This window comes from Micropterus salmoides, unplaced genomic scaffold (genome assembly GCF_014851395.1).
Source record: "Micropterus salmoides isolate LMB-PRFRI ecotype aquatic unplaced genomic scaffold, ASM1485139v1 Ms_hic_scaffold_7, whole genome shotgun sequence".
Taxonomy (NCBI): Eukaryota; Metazoa; Chordata; class Actinopteri; order Centrarchiformes; family Centrarchidae; genus Micropterus; species Micropterus salmoides.
The window spans coordinates 37,102,928-37,121,401 of record NW_024044459.1 but is presented as its reverse complement, the minus strand read 5'-3'; the positions used below and the strand labels follow the sequence as shown (position 1 = coordinate 37,121,401).

General features: G+C 39.8%; 2 protein-coding genes and 15 non-coding genes across 17 annotated transcripts in view; 16 read left to right on the top strand and 1 right to left on the bottom strand.

Annotated features, from left to right (window-relative positions):
* LOC119891504 (scavenger receptor cysteine-rich type 1 protein M160-like) overlaps nt 1-18,474 on the top strand; it is a 1,270,577-nt gene that overhangs the window by 899,505 nt on the left and 352,598 nt on the right. The window lies entirely within an intron of this gene.
* Nucleotides 1-18,474, bottom strand: part of LOC119891615 (chromaffin granule amine transporter) — an 88,241-nt gene that overhangs the window by 27,726 nt on the left and 42,041 nt on the right. The window lies entirely within an intron of this gene.
* On the top strand, nt 121-202 carry trnas-uga. The gene has a single exon. It is a non-coding gene; the product is annotated as a tRNA-Ser (tRNA).
* On the top strand, nt 1,043-1,124 carry trnas-uga. The gene has a single exon. It is a non-coding gene; the product is annotated as a tRNA-Ser (tRNA).
* Nucleotides 2,373-2,454, top strand: trnas-aga. Its single transcript has one exon. It is a non-coding gene; the product is annotated as a tRNA-Ser (tRNA).
* On the top strand, nt 4,426-4,507 carry trnas-uga. Its single transcript has one exon. It is a non-coding gene; the product is annotated as a tRNA-Ser (tRNA).
* trnas-aga lies at nt 5,122-5,203 on the top strand. The gene has a single exon. It is a non-coding gene; the product is annotated as a tRNA-Ser (tRNA).
* trnas-uga lies at nt 6,073-6,154 on the top strand. The gene has a single exon. It is a non-coding gene; the product is annotated as a tRNA-Ser (tRNA).
* Nucleotides 6,769-6,850, top strand: trnas-aga. Its single transcript has one exon. It is a non-coding gene; the product is annotated as a tRNA-Ser (tRNA).
* Nucleotides 7,838-7,919, top strand: trnas-uga. The gene has a single exon. It is a non-coding gene; the product is annotated as a tRNA-Ser (tRNA).
* On the top strand, nt 9,448-9,529 carry trnas-uga. The gene has a single exon. It is a non-coding gene; the product is annotated as a tRNA-Ser (tRNA).
* trnas-aga lies at nt 12,131-12,212 on the top strand. Its single transcript has one exon. It is a non-coding gene; the product is annotated as a tRNA-Ser (tRNA).
* Nucleotides 12,981-13,062, top strand: trnas-aga. Its single transcript has one exon. It is a non-coding gene; the product is annotated as a tRNA-Ser (tRNA).
* Nucleotides 14,467-14,548, top strand: trnas-uga. Its single transcript has one exon. It is a non-coding gene; the product is annotated as a tRNA-Ser (tRNA).
* Nucleotides 15,028-15,109, top strand: trnas-aga. The gene has a single exon. It is a non-coding gene; the product is annotated as a tRNA-Ser (tRNA).
* trnas-uga lies at nt 16,106-16,187 on the top strand. Its single transcript has one exon. It is a non-coding gene; the product is annotated as a tRNA-Ser (tRNA).
* Nucleotides 16,667-16,748, top strand: trnas-aga. The gene has a single exon. It is a non-coding gene; the product is annotated as a tRNA-Ser (tRNA).

Genomic DNA, 18,474 nt, shown 5'->3' with positions numbered 1-18,474 from the left:
TCCTAACAGTTCCTTATGATATGCACGTTTTACTGCACTATTACTACACTGTCTGACAACTTGTTAGCTTCAGATTGACATCACGTATTCTGTATTCCACACAGCTATAATGAAAGATGTGTTGTCGTGGCCGAGTGGTTAAGGCGATGGACTTGAAATCCATTGGGGTTTCCCCACGTAGGTTCGAATCCTGCCGACAACGCGTAATATTGTTTACACACATCTATAAATTACTCTGACAGTAATCTATGTTTCACAGACATTTCTATATGTGAGCATAAAAACACAGAAGAAAGATGCTAGCCTGATTTCTGCTCTTAGTATGTGGGTGTTTTTATGTAACTGTGAATCTCTCAGATCAATTTGAGAAGAGCCTATGAGAACCAAGTCCTAACAGTTCCTAACGATTCATCTACCAAGCCCTAACAGTTCCTAACGATTCATCTACCAAGTCCTAACAGTTCCTAACGATTCATCTACCAAGCCCTAAAAGTTCCTAACGATTTATCCACCAAGTCCTAACAGTTCCTAACGATTCATCTAACAGTTCCTAACGATTCATCAACCAAGTCCTAAAAGTTCCTAACGATTTATCCACCAAGTCCTAACAGTTCCTAACGATTCATCTACCAAGTCCTAACAGTTCCTAACGATTTATCCACCAAGTCCTAACAGTTCCTAACGATTTATCCACCAAGTCCTAACAGTTCCTAACGATTCATCTACCAAGTCCTAACAGTTCCTAACGATTTATCCACCAAGTCCTAACAGTTCCTAACGATTCATCTACCAAGTCCTAAAAGTTCCTAACGATTTATCCACCAATTCCTAACAGTTCCTAACGATTCATCCACCAAGTCCTAAAAGTTTCAAGCAATTTACCCACCAAGTCCTAACAGTTTCAAGCGATATACCCACCAAGTCCTAACAGTTCCTTATGATATGCACGTTTTACTGCACTATTACTACACTGTCTGACAACTTGTTAGCTTCAGATTGACATCACGTATTCTGTATTCCACACAGCTATAATGAAAGATGTGTTGTCGTGGCCGAGTGGTTAAGGCGATGGACTTGAAATCCATTGGGGTTTCCCCACGTAGGTTCGAATCCTGCCGACAACGCGTAATGTTGTTTACACACATCTATAAATTACTCTGACAGTAATCTATGTTTCACAGACATTTCTATATGTGAGCATAAAAACACAGAAGAAAGATGCTAGGCTGATACCAGCTCTTAGTATTTGAGTGTTTTTATGTAACTGTGAATCTCTCAGATCAATTTGAGAAGAGCTTATGAGAACCAAGTCCTAACAGTTCCTAACGATTCATCCACCAAGCCCTAAAAGTTCCTAACGATTTATCCACCAAGTCCTAACAGTTCCTAACGATTCATCTACCAAGTCCTAACAGTTCCTAACGATTCATCTACCAAGCCCTAAAAGTTCCTAACGATTTATCCACCAAGTCCTAACAGTTCCTAACGATTCATCTAACAGTTCCTAACGATTCGTCCACCAAGTCCTAACAGTTCCTAACGATTCATCCACCAAGTCCTAACAGTTCCTAACGATTCATCTACCAAGCCCTAACAGTTCCTAACGATTCATCTACCAAGTCCTAAAAGTTCCTAACGATTTATCCACCAAGTCCTAAAAGTTTCAAGCAATTTACCCACCAAGTCCTAACAGTTCCTAACGATTCATCTACCAAGTCCTAACAGGTCCTAACGATTCATCTAACAGTTCCTAACGATTCGTCCACCAAGTCCTAACAGTTTCTAACGATTCATCTACCAAGTCCTAACAGGTCCTAACGATTCATCTAACAGTTCCTAACGATTTATCCACCAAGTCCTAACAGTTCCTAACGATTCATCTAACAGTTCCTAACGATTCATCAACCAAGTCCTAAAAGTTCCTAACGATTTATCCACCAAGTCCTAACAGTTCCTAACGATTCATCTACCAAGTCCTAACAGTTCCTAACGATTTATCCACCAAGTCCTAACAGTTCCTAACGATTTATCCACCAAGTCCTAACAGTTCCTAACGATTCATCTACCAAGTCCTAACAGTTCCTAACGATTTATCCACCAAGTCCTAACAGTTCCTAACGATTCATCTACCAAGTCTTAACGATTTATCCACCAATTCCTTACAGTTCCTAACGATTCATCCACCAAGTCCTAAAAGTTTCAAGCAATTTACCCACCAAGTCCTAACAGTTTCAAGCGATATACCCACCAAGTCCTAACAGTTCCTTATGATATGCACGTTTTACTGCACTATTACTACACTGTCTGACAACTTGTTAGCTTCAGATTGACATCACGTATTCTGTATTCCACACAGCTATAATGAAACATGTGTTGTCGTGGCCGAGTGGTTAAGGCGATGGACTAGAAATCCATTGGGGTGTCCCCGCGCAGGTTCGAATCCTGCCGACAACGAGCATATGTTTACACACCTCCAGCAATAACTCTCACAGTAATTGTGTTTCATACACATTTCTACATGTGAGCATAAAAACACAGAAGAAAGATGCTAGGCTGATATCAGCTCTTAGTATGTGAGTGTTTTTATGTAACTGTGAATCTCTCAGATCAATTTGAGAAGAGCTTATGAGAACCAAGTCCTAACAGTTCCTAACGATTCATCCACCAAGCCCTAAAAGTTCCTAACGATTTATCCACCAAGTCCTAACAGTTCCTAACGATTCATCTACCAAGTCCTAACAGTTCCTAACGATTCATCTACCAAGCCCTAAAAGTTCCTAACGATTTATCCACCAAGTCCTAACAGTTCCTAACGATTCATCTAACAGTTCCTAACGATTCGTCCACCAAGTCCTAACAGTTCCTAACGATTCATCCACCAAGTCCTAACAGTTCCTAACGATTCATCTACCAAGCCCTAACAGTTCCTAACGATTCATCTACCAAGTCCTAAAAGTTCCTAACGATTTATCCACCAAGTCCTAAAAGTTTCAAGCAATTTACCTACCAAGCCCTAAAAGTTCCTAACGATTTATCCACCAAGTCCTAACAGTTCCTAACGATTCATCTAACAGTTCCTAACGATTCGTCCACCAAGTCCTAACAGTTCCTAACGATTTATCTACCAAGTCCTAACAGTTCCTAATTATTTTTCAAACAAGTCCTAAAAGTTCCTAACGATTTATCCACCAAGTCCTAACAGTTCCTAACGATTCATCTAACAGTTCCTAACGATTCATCAACCAAGTCCTAAAAGTTCCTAACGATTTATCCACCAAGTCCTAACAGTTCCTAACGATTCATCTACCAAGTCCTAACAGTTCCTAACGATTTATCCACCAAGTCCTAACAGTTCCTAACGATTTATCCACCAAGTCCTAACAGTTCCTAACGATTCATCTACCAAGTCCTAACAGTTTCAAGCAATTTACCCACCAAGTCCTAACAGTTCCTAACGATTCATCTACCAAGTCCTAACAGTTCCTAACGATTTATCCACCAATTCCTAACAGTTCCTAACAAATTATCCACCAAGTCCTAACAGTTCCTAACGATTCATCTAACAGTTCCTAACGATTCGTCCACCAAGTCCTAACAGTTCCTAACGATTTATCTACCAAGTCCTAACAGTTCCTAATTATTTTTCAAACAGGTCCTAAAAGTTCCTAACGATTTATCCACCAAGTCCTAACAGTTCCTAACGATTCATCTACCAAGTCCTAAAAGTTCCTAACGATTTATCCACCAAGTCCTAACAGTTCCTAACGATTCATCTAACAGTTCCTAACGATTCGTCCACCAAGTCCTAACAGTTCCTAACGATTTATCTACCAAGTCCTAACAGTTCCTAATTATTTTTCAAACAGGTCCTAAAAGTTCCTAACGATTTATCCACCAAGTCCTAACAGTTCCTAACGATTCATCTACCAAGTCCTAACAGTTCCTAACGATTCATCTACCAAGCCCTAACAGTTCCTAACGATTTATCCACCAAGTCCTAACAGTTCCTAACGATTTATCCACCAAGTCCTAACAGTTCCTAACGATTCATCCACCAAGTCCTAACAGTTCCTAACGATTCATCTAACAGTTCCTAACGATTCGTCCACCAAGTCCTAACAGTTCCTAACGATTTATCTACCAAGTCCTAACAGTTCCTAATTATTTTTCAAACAAGTCCTAAAAGTTCCTAACGATTTATCCACCAAGTCCTAACAGTTCCTAACGATTTATCCACCAATTCCTAACAGTTCCTAACGATTCATCCACCAAGTCCTAACAGTTTCAAGCGATATACCCACCAAGTCCTAACAGTTCCTTATGATATGCACGTTTTACTGCACTATTACTACACTGTCTGACAACTTGTTAGCTTCAGATTGACATCACGTGTTCTGTATTCCACACAGCTATAATGAAAGATGTGTTGTCGTGGCCGAGTGGTTAAGGCGATGGACTTGAAATCCATTGGGGTTTCCCCACGTAGGTTCGAATCCTGCCGACAACGCGTAATGTTGTTTACACACATCTATAAATTACTCTGACAGTAATCTATGTTTCACAGACATTTCTATATGTGAGCATAAAAACACAGAAGAAAGATGCTAGCCTGATTTCTGCTCTTAGTATGTGGGTGTTTTTATGTAACTGTGAATCTCTCAGATCAATTTGAGAAGAGCCTATGAGAACCAACTCCTAAAAGTTCCTAACGATTCATCTACCAAGCCCTAACAGTTCCTAACGATTCATCCACCAAGTCCTAACAGTTCCTAACGATTCATCTACCAAGCCCTAAAAGTTCCTAACGATTTATCCACCAAGTCCTAACAGTTCCTAACGATTCATCTAACAGTTCCTAACGATTCATCAACCAAGTCCTAAAAGTTCCTAACGATTCATCCACCAAGTCCTAACAGTTCCTAACGATTCATCTACCAAGTCCTAACAGTTCCTAACGATTTATCCACCAAGTCCTAACAGTTCCTAACGATTTATCCACCAAGTCCTAACAGTTCCTAACGATTCATCTACCAAGTCCTAACAGTTCCTAACGATTTATCCACCAAGTCCTAACAGTTCCTAATTATTTTTCAAACAAAGACACACAATGAGGAAATGCGTGTTGTCGTGGCCGAGTGGTTAAGGCGATGGACTAGAAATCCATTGGGGTGTCCCCGCGCAGGTTCGAATCCTGCCGACAACGAGCATATGTTTACACACCTCCAGCAATAACTCTCACAGTAATTGTGTTTCATACACATTTCTACATGTGAGCATAAAAACACAGAAGAAAGATGCTAGGCTGATATCAGCTCTTAGTATGTGAGTGTTTTTATGTAACTGTGAATCTCTCAGATCAATTTGAGAAGAGCTTATGAGAACCAAGTCCTAACAGTTCCTAACGATTCATCCACCAAGCCCTAAAAGTTCCTAACGATTTATCCACCAAGTCCTAACAGTTCCTAACGATTCATCTACCAAGTCCTAACAGTTCCTAACGATTCATCTACCAAGCCCTAAAAGTTCCTAACGATTTATCCACCAAGTCCTAACAGTTCCTAACGATTCATCTAACAGTTCCTAACGATTCGTCCACCAAGTCCTAACAGTTCCTAACGATTCATCCACCAAGTCCTAACAGTTCCTAACGATTCATCTACCAAGCCCTAACAGTTCCTAACGATTCATCTACCAAGTCCTAAAAGTTCCTAACGATTTATCCACCAAGTCCTAACAGTTCCTAACGATTCATCTACCAAGTCCTAACAGTTCCTAACGATTTATCCACCAAGTCCTAACAGTTCCTAATGATTCATCTACCAAGTCCTAAAAGTTCCTAACGATTTATCCACCAAGTCCTAACAGTTCCTAACGATTCATCCACCAAGTCCTAAAAGTTTCAAGCAATTTACCCACCAAGTCCTAACAGTTTCAAGCGATATACCCACCAAGTCCTAACAGTTCCTTATGATATGCACGTTTTACTGCACTATTACTACACTGTCTGACAACTTGTTAGCTTCAGATTGACATCACGTATTCTGTATTCCACACAGCTATAATGAAAGATGTGTTGTCGTGGCTGAGTTGATAAGGCGATGGACTTGAAATCCATTGGGCTTTCCTCACGTAGGTTCGAATCCTGCCGACAACGCGTAATGTTGTTTACACACATCTATAAATTACTCTGACAGTAATCTATGTTTCACAGACATTTCTATATGTGAGCATAAAAACACAGAAGAAAGATGCTAGCCTAATTTCTGCTCTTAGTATGTGGGTGTTTTTATGTAACTGTGAATCTCTCAGATCAATTTGAGAAGAGCCTATGAGAACCAAGTCCTAACAGTTCCTAACGATTCATCTACCAAGCCCTAACAGTTCCTAACGATTCATCTACCAAGTCCTAACAGTTCCTAACGATTCATCTACCAAGCCCTAAAAGTTCCTAACGATTTATCCACCAAGTCCTAACAGTTCCTAACGATTCATCTAACAGTTCCTAACGATTCATCAACCAAGTCCTAACAGTTCCTAACGATTTATCCACCAAGTCCTAACAGTTCTTAACGATTCATCTACCAAGTCCTAACAGTTCCTAACGATTTATCCACCAAGTCCTAACAGTTCCTAACGATTTATCCACCAAGTCCTAACAGTTCCTAACGATTCATCTACCAAGTCCTAACAGTTCCTAACGATTTATCCACCAAGTCCTAACAGTTCCTAATTATTTTTCAAACAAAGACACCCAATGAGGAAATACGTGTTGTCGTGGCCGAGTGGTTAAGGCGATGGACTAGAAATCCATTGGGGTGTCCCCGCGCAGGTTCGAATCCTGCCGACAACGAGCATATGTTTACACACCTCCAGCAATAACTCTCACAGTAATTGTGTTTCATACACATTTCTACATGTGAGCATAAAAACACAGAAGAAAGATGCTAGGCTGATATCAGCTCTTAGTATGTGAGTGTTTTTATGTAACTGTGAATCTCTCAGATCAATTTGAGAAGAGCTTATGAGAACCAAGTCCTAACAGTTCCTAACGATTCATCCACCAAGCCCTAAAAGTTCCTAACGATTTATCCACCAAGTCCTAACAGTTCCTAACGATTCATCTACCAAGCCCTAAAAGTTCCTAACGATTTATCCACCAAGTCCTAATAGTTCCTAACGATTCATCTAACAGTTCCTAACGATTCGTCCACCAAGTCCTAACAGTTCCTAACGATTTATCTACCAAGTCCTAACAGTTCCTAATTATTTTTCAAACAAGTCCTAAAAGTTCCTAACGATTTATCCACCAAGTCCTAACAGTTCCTAACGATTTATCTACCAAGTCCTAACAGTTCCTAACGATTCATCTACCAAGCCCTAACAGTTCCTAACGATTTATCCACCAAGTCCTAACAGTTCCTAACGATTTATCCACCAAGTCCTAACAGTTCCTAACGATTTATCCACCAAGTCCTAACAGTTCCTAACGATTCATCTAACAGTTCCTAACGATTCGTCCACCAAGTCCTAACAGTTCCTAACGATTTATCTACCAAGTCCTAACAGTTCCTAATTATTTTTCAAACAAGTCCTAAAAGTTCCTAACGATTTATCCACCAAGTCCTAACAGTTCCTAACGATTCATCCACCAAGTCCTAAAAGTTTCAAGCAATTTACCCACCAAGTCCTAACAGTTTCAAGCGATATACCCACCAAGTCCTAACAGTTCCTTATGATATGCACGTTTTACTGCACTATTACTACACTGTCTGACAACTTGTTAGCTTCAGATTGACATCACGTATTCTGTATTCCACACAGCTATAATGAAAGATGTGTTGTCGTGGCCGAGTTGATAAGGCGATGGACTTGAAATCCATTGGGCTTTCCTCACGTAGGTTCGAATCCTGCCGACAACGCGTAATGTTGTTTACACACATCTATAAATTACTCTGACAGTAATCTATGTTTCACAGACATTTCTATATGTGAGCATAAAAACACAGAAGAAAGATGCTAGCCTGATTTCTGCTCTTAGTATGTGGGTGTTTTTATGTAACTGTGAATCTCTCAGATCAATTTGAGAAGAGCCTATGAGAACCAACTCCTAAAAGTTCCTAACGATTCATCTACCAAGCCCTAACAGTTCCTAACGATTCATCTACCAAGTCCTAACAGTTCCTAACGATTCATCTACCAAGCCCTAAAAGTTCCTAACGATTTATCCACCAAGTCCTAACAGTTCCTAACGATTCATCTAACAGTTCCTAACGATTCATCAACCAAGTCCTAAAAGTTCCTAACGATTTATCCACCAAGTCCTAACAGTTCCTAACGATTCATCTACCAAGTCCTAACAGTTCCTAACGATTTATCCACCAAGTCCTAACAGTTCCTAACGATTTATCCACCAAGTCCTAACAGTTCCTAACGATTCATCTACCAAGTCCTAACAGTTCCTAACGATTTATCCACCAAGTCCTAACAGTTCCTAATTATTTTTCAAACAAAGACACACAATGATGGACTAGAAATCCATTGGGGTGTCCCCGCGCAGGTTCGAATCCTGCCGACAACGAGCATATGTTTACACACCTCCAGCAATAACTCTCACAGTAATTGTGTTTCATACACATTTCTACATGTGAGCATAAAAACACAGAAGAAAGATGCTAGGCTGATATCAGCTCTTAGTATGTGAGTGTTTTTATGTAACTGTGAATCTCTCAGATCAATTTGAGAAGAGCTTATGAGAACCAAGTCCTAACAGTTCCTAACGATTCATCCACCAAGCCCTAAAAGTTCCTAACGATTTATCCACCAAGTCCTAACAGTTCCTAACGATTCATCTACCAAGTCCTAACAGTTCCTAACGATTCATCTACCAAGCCCTAAAAGTTCCTAACGATTTATCCACCAAGTCCTAACAGTTCCTAACGATTCATCTAACAGTTCCTAACGATTCGTCCACCAAGTCCTAACAGTTCCTAACGATTCATCCACCAAGTCCTAACAGTTCCTAACGATTCATCTACCAAGCCCTAACAGTTCCTAACGATTCATCTACCAAGTCCTAAAAGTTCCTAACGATTTATCCACCAAGTCCTAAAAGTTTCAAGCAATTTACCCACCAAGTCCTAACAGTTCCTAACGATTCATCTACCAAGTCCTAACAGTTCCTAACGATTCATCTACCAAGCCCTAAAAGTTCCTAACGATTTATCCACCAATTCCTAACAGTTCCTAACGATTCATCCACCAAGTCCTAAAAGTTTCAAGCAATTTACCCACCAAGTCCTAACAGTTTCAAGCGATATACCCACCAAGTCCTAACAGTTCCTTATGATATGCACGTTTTACTGCACTATTACTACACTGTCTGACAACTTGTTAGCTTCAGATTGACATCACGTATTCTGTATTCCACACAGCTATAATGAAAGATGTGTTGTCGTGGCTGAGTTGATAAGGCGATGGACTTGAAATCCATTGGGCTTTCCTCACGTAGGTTCGAATCCTGCCGACAACGCGTAATGTTGTTTACACACATCTATAAATTACTCTGACAGTAATCTATGTTTCACAGACATTTCTATATGTGAGCATAAAAACACAGAAGAAAGATGCTAGCCTGATTTCTGCTCTTAGTATGTGGGTGTTTTTATGTAACTGTGAATCTCTCAGATCAATTTGAGAAGAGCCTATGAGAACCAAGTCCTAACAGTTCCTAACGATTCATCTACCAAGCCCTAACAGTTCCTAACGATTCATCTACCAAGCCCTAAAAGTTCCTAACGATTTATCCACCAAGTCCTAACAGTTCCTAACGATTCATCTAACAGTTCCTAACGATTCATCAACCAAGTCCTAAAAGTTCCTAACGATTTATCCACCAAGTCCTAACAGTTCTTAACGATTCATCTACCAAGTCCTAACAGTTCCTAACGATTTATCCACCAAGTCCTAACAGTTCCTAACGATTTATCCACCAAGTCCTAACAGTTCCTAACGATTCATCTACCAAGTCCTAACAGTTCCTAACGATTTATCCACCAAGTCCTAACAGTTCCTAATTATTTTTCAAACAAAGACACACAATGATGGACTAGAAATCCATTGGGGTGTCCCCGCGCAGGTTCGAATCCTGCCGACAACGAGCATATGTTTACACACCTCCAGCAATAACTCTCACAGTAATTGTGTTTCATACACATTTCTACATGTGAGCATAAAAACACAGAAGAAAGATGCTAGGCTGATATCAGCTCTTAGTATGTGAGTGTTTTTATGTAACTGTGAATCTCTCAGATCAATTTGAGAAGAGCTTATGAGAACCAAGTCCTAACAGTTCCTAACGATTCATCCACCAAGCCCTAAAAGTTCCTAACGATTTATCCACCAAGTCCTAACAGTTCCTAACGATTCATCTACCAAGTCCTAACAGTTCCTAACGATTCATCTACCAAGCCCTAAAAGTTCCTAACGATTTATCCACCAAGTCCTAACAGTTCCTAACGATTCATCTAACAGTTCCTAACGATTCGTCCACCAAGTCCTAACAGTTCCTAACGATTCATCCACCAAGTCCTAACAGTTCCTAACGATTCATCTACCAAGCCCTAACAGTTCCTAACGATTCATCTACCAAGTCCTAAAAGTTCCTAACGATTTATCCACCAAGTCCTAAAAGTTTCAAGCAATTTACCCACCAAGTCCTAACAGTTCCTAACGATTCATCTACCAAGTCCTAACAGTTCCTAACGATTTATCCACCAATTCCTAACAGTTCCTAACAAATTATCCACCAAGTCCTAACAGTTCCTAACGATTCATCTAACAGTTCCTAACGATTCGTCCACCAAGTCCTAACAGTTCCTAACGATTTATCTACCAAGTCCTAACAGTTCCTAATTATTTTTCAAACAGGTCCTAAAAGTTCCTAACGATTTATCCACCAAGTCCTAACAGTTCCTAACGATTTATCTACCAAGTCCTAACAGTTCCTAATTATTTTTCAAACAAGTCCTAAAAGTTCCTAACGATTTATCCACCAAGTCCTAACAGTTCCTAACGATTTATCCACCAAGTCCTAACAGTTCCTAATTATTTTTCAAACAAGTCCTAAAAGTTCCTAACGATTTATCCACCAAGTCCTAACAGTTCCTAACGATTTATCCACCAAGTCCTAACAGTTCCTAACGATTCATCTACCAAGTCCTAACAGTTCCTAACGATTCATCTACCAAGCCCTAAAAGTTCCTAACGATTTATCCACCAAGTCCTAACAGTTCCTAACGATTCATCAACCAAGTCCTAACAGTTCCTAACGATTCATCTACCAAGCCCTAACAGTTCCTAACGATTTATCCACCAAGTCCTAACAGTTCCTAACGATTCATCTAACAGTTCCTAACGATTCGTCCACCAAGTCCTAACAGTTCCTAACGATTCATCCACCAAGTCCTAACGATTTATCTACCAAGCCCTAAAAGTTCCTAACGATTTATCCACCAAGTCCTAACAGTTCCTAACGATTTATCCACCAAGTCCTAACAGTTCCTAACGATTCATCTACCAAGTCCTAACAGTTCCTAACGATTCATCTACCAAGTCCTAACAGTTCCTAACGATTTATCCACCAATTCCTAACAGTTCCTAACGATTCATCCACCAAGTCCTAAAAGTTTCAAGCAATTTACCCACCAAGTCCTAACAGTTTCAAGCGATATATCCACCAAGTCCTAACAGTTCCTTATGATATGCACGTTTCACTGTCTGACAACTTGTTAGCTTCAGATTGACATCACGTATTCTGTATTCCACACAGCTATAATGAAAGATGTGTGTCGTGGCGAGTGGTTAAGGCGATGGACTTGAAATCCATTGGGGTTTCCCCACGTAGATTCGAATCCTGCCGACAACGCGTAATGTTGTTTACACACATCTATAAATTACTCTGACAGTAATCTATGTTTCACAGACATTTCTATATGTGAGCATAAAAACACCAAGTCCTAACAGTTCCTAACGATTCATCTACCAAGTCCTAACAGTTCCTAACGATTTATCCACCAAGTCCTAACAGTTCCTAATTATTTTTCAAACAAAGACACACAATGAGGAAATACGTGTTGTCGTGGCCGAGTGGTTAAGGCGATGGACTAGAAATCCATTGGGGTGTCCCCGCGCAGGTTCGAATCCTGCCGACAACGAGCATATGTTTACACACCTCCAGCAATAACTCTCACAGTAATTGTGTTTCATACACATTTCTACATGTGAGCATAAAAACACCAAGTCCTAACAGTTCCTAACGATTTATCCACCAAGTCCTAACAGTTCCTAACGATTCATCTAACAGTTCCTAACGATTCGTCCACCAAGTCCTAACAGTTCCTAACGATTCATCTACCAAGTCTTAACGATTTATCCACCAAATCATAACAGTTTCTACCAAGTCCTAACAGTTCCTAACGATTTATCCACCAATTCCTAACAGTTCCTAACAAATTATCCACCAAGTCCTAACAGTTCCTAACGATTCATCTAACAGTTCCTAACGATTCGTCCACCAAGTCCTAACAGTTCCTAACGATTCATCAACCAAGTCCTAAAAGTTCCTAACGATTTATCCACCAAGTCCTAACAGTTCCTAACGATTTATCTACCAAGTCCTAACAGTTCCTAATTATTTTTCAAACAGGTCCTAAAAGTTCCTAACGATTTATCCACCAAGTCCTAACAGTTCCTAACAATTTATCTACCAAGTCCTAACAGTTCCTAATTATTTTTCAAACAAGTCCTAAAAGTTCCTAACGATTTATCCACCAAGTCCTAACAGTTCCTAACGATTTATCCACCAAGTCCTAACAGTTCCTAACGATTCATCTACCAAGTCCTAACAGTTCCTAACGATTTATCCACCAAGTCCTAACAGTTCCTAATTATTTTTCAAACAAAGACACAATGAGGAAATACGTGTTGTCGTGGCCGAGTGGTTAAGGCGATGGACTAGAAATCCATCGGGGTGTCCCCGCGTAGGTTCGAATCCTGCCGACAACGAGCATATGTCTACACACCTCCAGCAATAACTCTCACAGTAATTGTGTTTCATACACATTTCTACCAGTGAGCATAAAAACACAGAAGAAAGATGTTAGGCTGATATCAGCTCTTAGTATGTGAGTGTTTTTATGTAACTGTGAATCTCTCAGATCAATTTGAGAAGAGCTTATGAGAACGATTCATCCACCAAGCCCTAAAAGTTCCTAACGATTCATCCACCAAGCCCTAAAAGTTCCTAACGATTTATCCACCAAGTCCTAACAGTTCCTAACGATTCATCTACCAAGTCCTAACAGTTCCTAACGATTCATCTACCAAGCCCTAAAAGTTCCTAACGATTTATCCACCAAGTCCTAACAGTTCCTAACGATTCATCTAACAGTTCCTAACGATTCGTCCACCAAGTCCTAACAGTTCCTAACGATTCATCCACCAAGTCCTAACAGTTCCTAACGATTCATCTACCAAGCCCTAAAAGTTCCTAATGATTTATCCACCAAGTCCTAACAGTTCCTAACGATTTATCCACCAAGTCCTAACAGTTCCTAACGATTCATCTACCAAGTCCTAACAGTTCCTAACGATTCATCTACCAAGTCCTAACAGTTCCTAACGATTTATCCACCAATTCCTAACAGTTCCTAACAAATTATCCACCAAGTCCTAACAGTTCCTAACGATTCATCTAACAGTTCCTAACGATTCGTCCACCAAGTCCTAACAGTTCCTAACGATTTATCTACCAAGTCCTAACAGTTCCTAATTATTTTTCAAACAGGTCCTAAAAGTTCCTAACGATTTATCCACCAAGTCCTAACAGTTCCTAACGATTTATCTACCAAGTCCTAACAGTTCCTAATTATTTTTCAAACAAGTCCTAAAAGTTCCTAACGATTTATCCACCAAGTCCTAACAGTTCCTAACGATTTATCCACCAAGTCCTAACAGTTCCTAACGATTCATCTACCAAGTCCTAACAGTTCCTAACGATTTATCCACCAATTCCTAACAGTTCCTAACAAATTATCCACCAAGTCCTAACAGTTCCTAACGATTCATCTAACAGTTCCTAACGATTCATCAACCAAGTCCTAAAAGTTCCTAACGATTTATCCACCAAGTCCTAACAGTTCCTAACGATTCATCTACCAAGTCCTAACAGTTCCTAACGATTTATCCACCAAGTCCTAACAGTTCCTAACGATTCATCCACCAAGTCCTAAAAGTTTCAAGCAATTTACCCACCAAGTCCTAACAGTTTCAAGCGATATACCCACCAAGTCCTAACAGTTCCTTATGATATGCACGTTTTACTGCACTATTACTACACTGTCTGACAACTTGTTAGCTTCAGATTGACATCACGTATTCTGTATTCCACACAGCTATAATGAAAGATGTGTTGTCGTGGCCGAGTGGTTAAGGCGATGGACTTGAAATCCATTGGGGTTTCCCCACGTAGGTTCGAATCCTGCCGACAACGCGTAATGTTGTTTACACACATCTATAAATTACTCTGACAGTAATCTATGTTTCACAGACATTTCTATATGTGAGCATCAGAAGAAAGATGCTAGCCTGATTTCTGCTCTTAGTATGTGGGTGTTTTTATGTAACTGTGAATCTCTCAGATCAATTTGAGAAGAGCCTATGAGAACCAAGTCCTAACAGTTCCTAACGATTCATCTACCAAGCCCTAACAGTTCCTAACGATTCATCTACCAAGTCCTAACAGTTCCTAACGATTCATCTACCAAGCCCTAAAAGTTCCTAACGATTTATCCACCAAGTCCTAACAGTTCCTAACGATTCATCTACCAAGTCTTAACGATTTATCCACCAAGTCCTAACAGTTTCAAGCAATTTATCCACCAAGTCCTAACAGTTTCAAGCAATTTATCCACCAAGTCCTAACAGTTCCTAATTATTTTTCAAACAAAGACACACAATGAGGAAATACGTGTTGTCGTGGCCGAGTGGTTAAGGCGATGGACTAGAAATCCATTGGGGTGTCCCCGCGCAGGTTCGAATCCTGCCGACAACGAGCATATGTTTACACACCTCCAGCAATAACTCTCACAGTAATTGTGTTTCATACACATTTCTACATGTGAGCATAAAAACACAGAAGAAAGATGCTAGGCTGATATCAGCTCTTAGTATGTGAGTGTTTTTATGTAAATGTGAATTTCTCAGATCAATTTGAGAAGAGCTTATGAGAACCAAGTCCTAACAGTTCCTAACGATTCATCTAACAGTTCCTAACGATTCATCAACCAAGTCCTAAAAGTTCCTAACGATTTATCCACCAAGTCCTAACAGTTCCTAATGATTCATCTACCAAGCCCTAAAAGTTCCTAATGATTTATCCACCAAGTCCTAACAGTTCCTAACGATTTATCCACCAAGTCCTAACAGTTCCTAACGATTCATCTACCAAGTCCTAACAGTTCCTAACGATTTATCCACCAAGTCCTAACAGTTCCTAACGATTCATCTACCAAGTCCTAAAAGTTCCTAACGATTTATCCACCAATTCCTAACAGTTCCTAACGATTTATCTACCAAGTCTTAACAGTTCCTAATTATTTTTCAAACAGGTCCTAAAGTTCCTAACGATTTATCCACCAAGTCCTAACAGTTCCTAACGATTTATCTACCAAGTCCTAACAGTTCCTAATTATTTTTCAAACAAGTCCTAAAAGTTCCTAACGATTTATCCACCAAGTCCTAACAGTTCCTAACGATTTATCCACCAAGTCCTAACAGTTCCTAACGATTCATCTACCAAGTCCTAAAAGTTCCTAACGATTTATCCACCAAGTCCTAAAAGTTCCTAACGATTTATCCACCAAGTCCTAAAAGTTTCAAGCAATTTACCCACCAAGTCCTAACAGTTTCAAGCGATATACCCACCAAGTCCTAACAGTTCCTTATGATATGCACGTTTTACTGCACTATTACTACACTGTCTGACAACTTGTTAGCTTCAGATTGACATCACGTATTCTGTATTCCACACAGCTATAATGAAAGATGTGTTGTCGTGGCCGAGTGGTTAAGGCGATGGACTTGAAATCCATTGGGGTTTCCCCACGTAGGTTCGAATCCTGCCGACAACGAGTAATGTTGTTTACACACATCTATAAATTACTCTGACAGTAATCTATGTTTCACAGACATTTCTATATGTGAGCATCAGAAGAAAGATGCTAGCCTGATTTCTGCTCTTAGTATGTGGGTGTTTTTATGTAACTGTGAATCTCTCAGATCAATTTGAGAAGAGCCTATGAGAACCAAGTCCTAACAGTTCCTAACGATTCATCTACCAAGCCCTAACAGTTCCTAACGATTCATCTACCAAGTCCTAACAGTTCCTAACGATTCATCTACCAAGCCCTAAAAGTTCCTAACGATTTATCCACCAAGTCCTAACAGTTCCTAACGATTCATCTACCAAGTCTTAACGATTTATCCACCAAGTCCTAACAGTTTCAAGCAATTTATCCACCAAGTCCTAACAGTTTCAAGCAATTTATCCACCAAGTCCTAACAGTTCCTAATTATTTTTCAAACAAAGACACACAATGAGGAAATACGTGTTGTCGTGGCCGAGTGGTTAAGGCGATGGACTAGAAATCCATTGGGGTGTCCCCGCGCAGGTTCGAATCCTGCCGACAACGAGCATATGTTTACACACCTCCAGCAATAACTCTCACAGTAATTGTGTTTCATACACATTTCTACATGTGAGCATAAAAACACAGAAGAAAGATGCTAGGCTGATATCAGCTCTTAGTATGTGAGTGTTTTTATGTAACTGTGAATCTCTCAGATCAATTTGAGAAGAGCTTATGTCCTAACAGTTCCTAATTATTTTTCAAACAGGTCCTAAAAGTTCCTAACGATTTATCCACCAAGTCCTAACAGTTCCTAACGATTTATCCACCAAGTCCTAACAGTTCCTAACGATTCATCAACCAAGTCCTAAAAGTTCCTAACGATTTATCCACCAAGTCCTAACAGTTCCTAACGATTTATCCACCAAGTCCTAACAGTTCCTAACGATTCATCTACCAAGTCCTAACAGTTCCTAACGATTTATCCACCAAGTCCTAACAGTTCCTAACGATTCATCTACCAAGTCCTAACAGTTCCTAACGATTCATCTACCAAGCCCTAACAGTTCCTAACGATTTATCCACCAAGTCCTAACAGTTCCTAACGATTCATCTAACAGTTCCTAACGATTCGTCCACCAAGTCCTAACAGTTCCTAACGATTCATCCACCAAGTCCTAACAGTTCCTAACGATTCATCTACCAAGCCCTAAAAGTTCCTAATGATTTATCCACCAAGTCCTAACAGTTCCTAACGATTTATCCACCAAGTCCTAACAGTTCCTAACGATTCATCTACCAAGTCCTAACAGTTCCTAACGATTCATCTACCAAGTCCTAACAGTTCCTAACGATTTATCCACCAATTCCTAACAGTTCCTAACAAATTATCCACCAAGTCCTAACAGTTCCTAACGATTCATCTAACAGTTCCTAACGATTCGTCCACCAAGTCCTAACAGTTCCTAACGATTTATCTACCAAGTCCTAACAGTTCCTAATTATTTTTCAAACAGGTCCTAAAAGTTCCTAACGATTTATCCACCAAGTCCTAACAGTTCCTAACGATTTATCTACCAAGTCCTAACAGTTCCTAATTATTTTTCAAACAAGTCCTAAAAGTTCCTAACGATTTATCCACCAAGTCCTAACAGTTCCTAACGATTTATCCACCAAGTCCTAACAGTTCCTAACGATTTATCCACCAAGTCCTAACAGTTCCTAACGATTCATCTACCAAGTCCTAACAGTTCCTAACGATTTATCCACCAAGTCCTAACAGTTCCTAACGATTCATCTACCAAGTCCTAAAAGTTCCTAACGATTTATCCACCAAGTCCTAACAGTTCCTAACGATTTATCTACCAAGTCCTAACAGTTCCTAATTATTTTTCAAACAGGTCCTAAAAGTTCCTAACGATTTATCCACCAAGTCCTAACAGTTCCTAACGATTTATCTACCAAGTCCTAACAGTTCCTAATTATTTTTCAAACAAGTCCTAAAAGTTCCTAACGATTTATCCACCAAGTCCTAACAGTTCCTAACGATTTATCCACCAAGTCCTAACAGTTCCTAACGATTTATCCACCAAGTCCTAACAGTTCCTAACGATTCATCTACCAAGTCCTAACAGTTCCTAACGATTTATCCACCAATTCCTAACAGTTCCTAACGATTTATCCACCAAGTCCTAAAAGTTTCAAGCAATTTACCCACCAAGTCCTAACAGTTTCAAGCGATATACCCACCAAGTCCTAACAGTTCCTTATGATATGCACGTTTTACTGC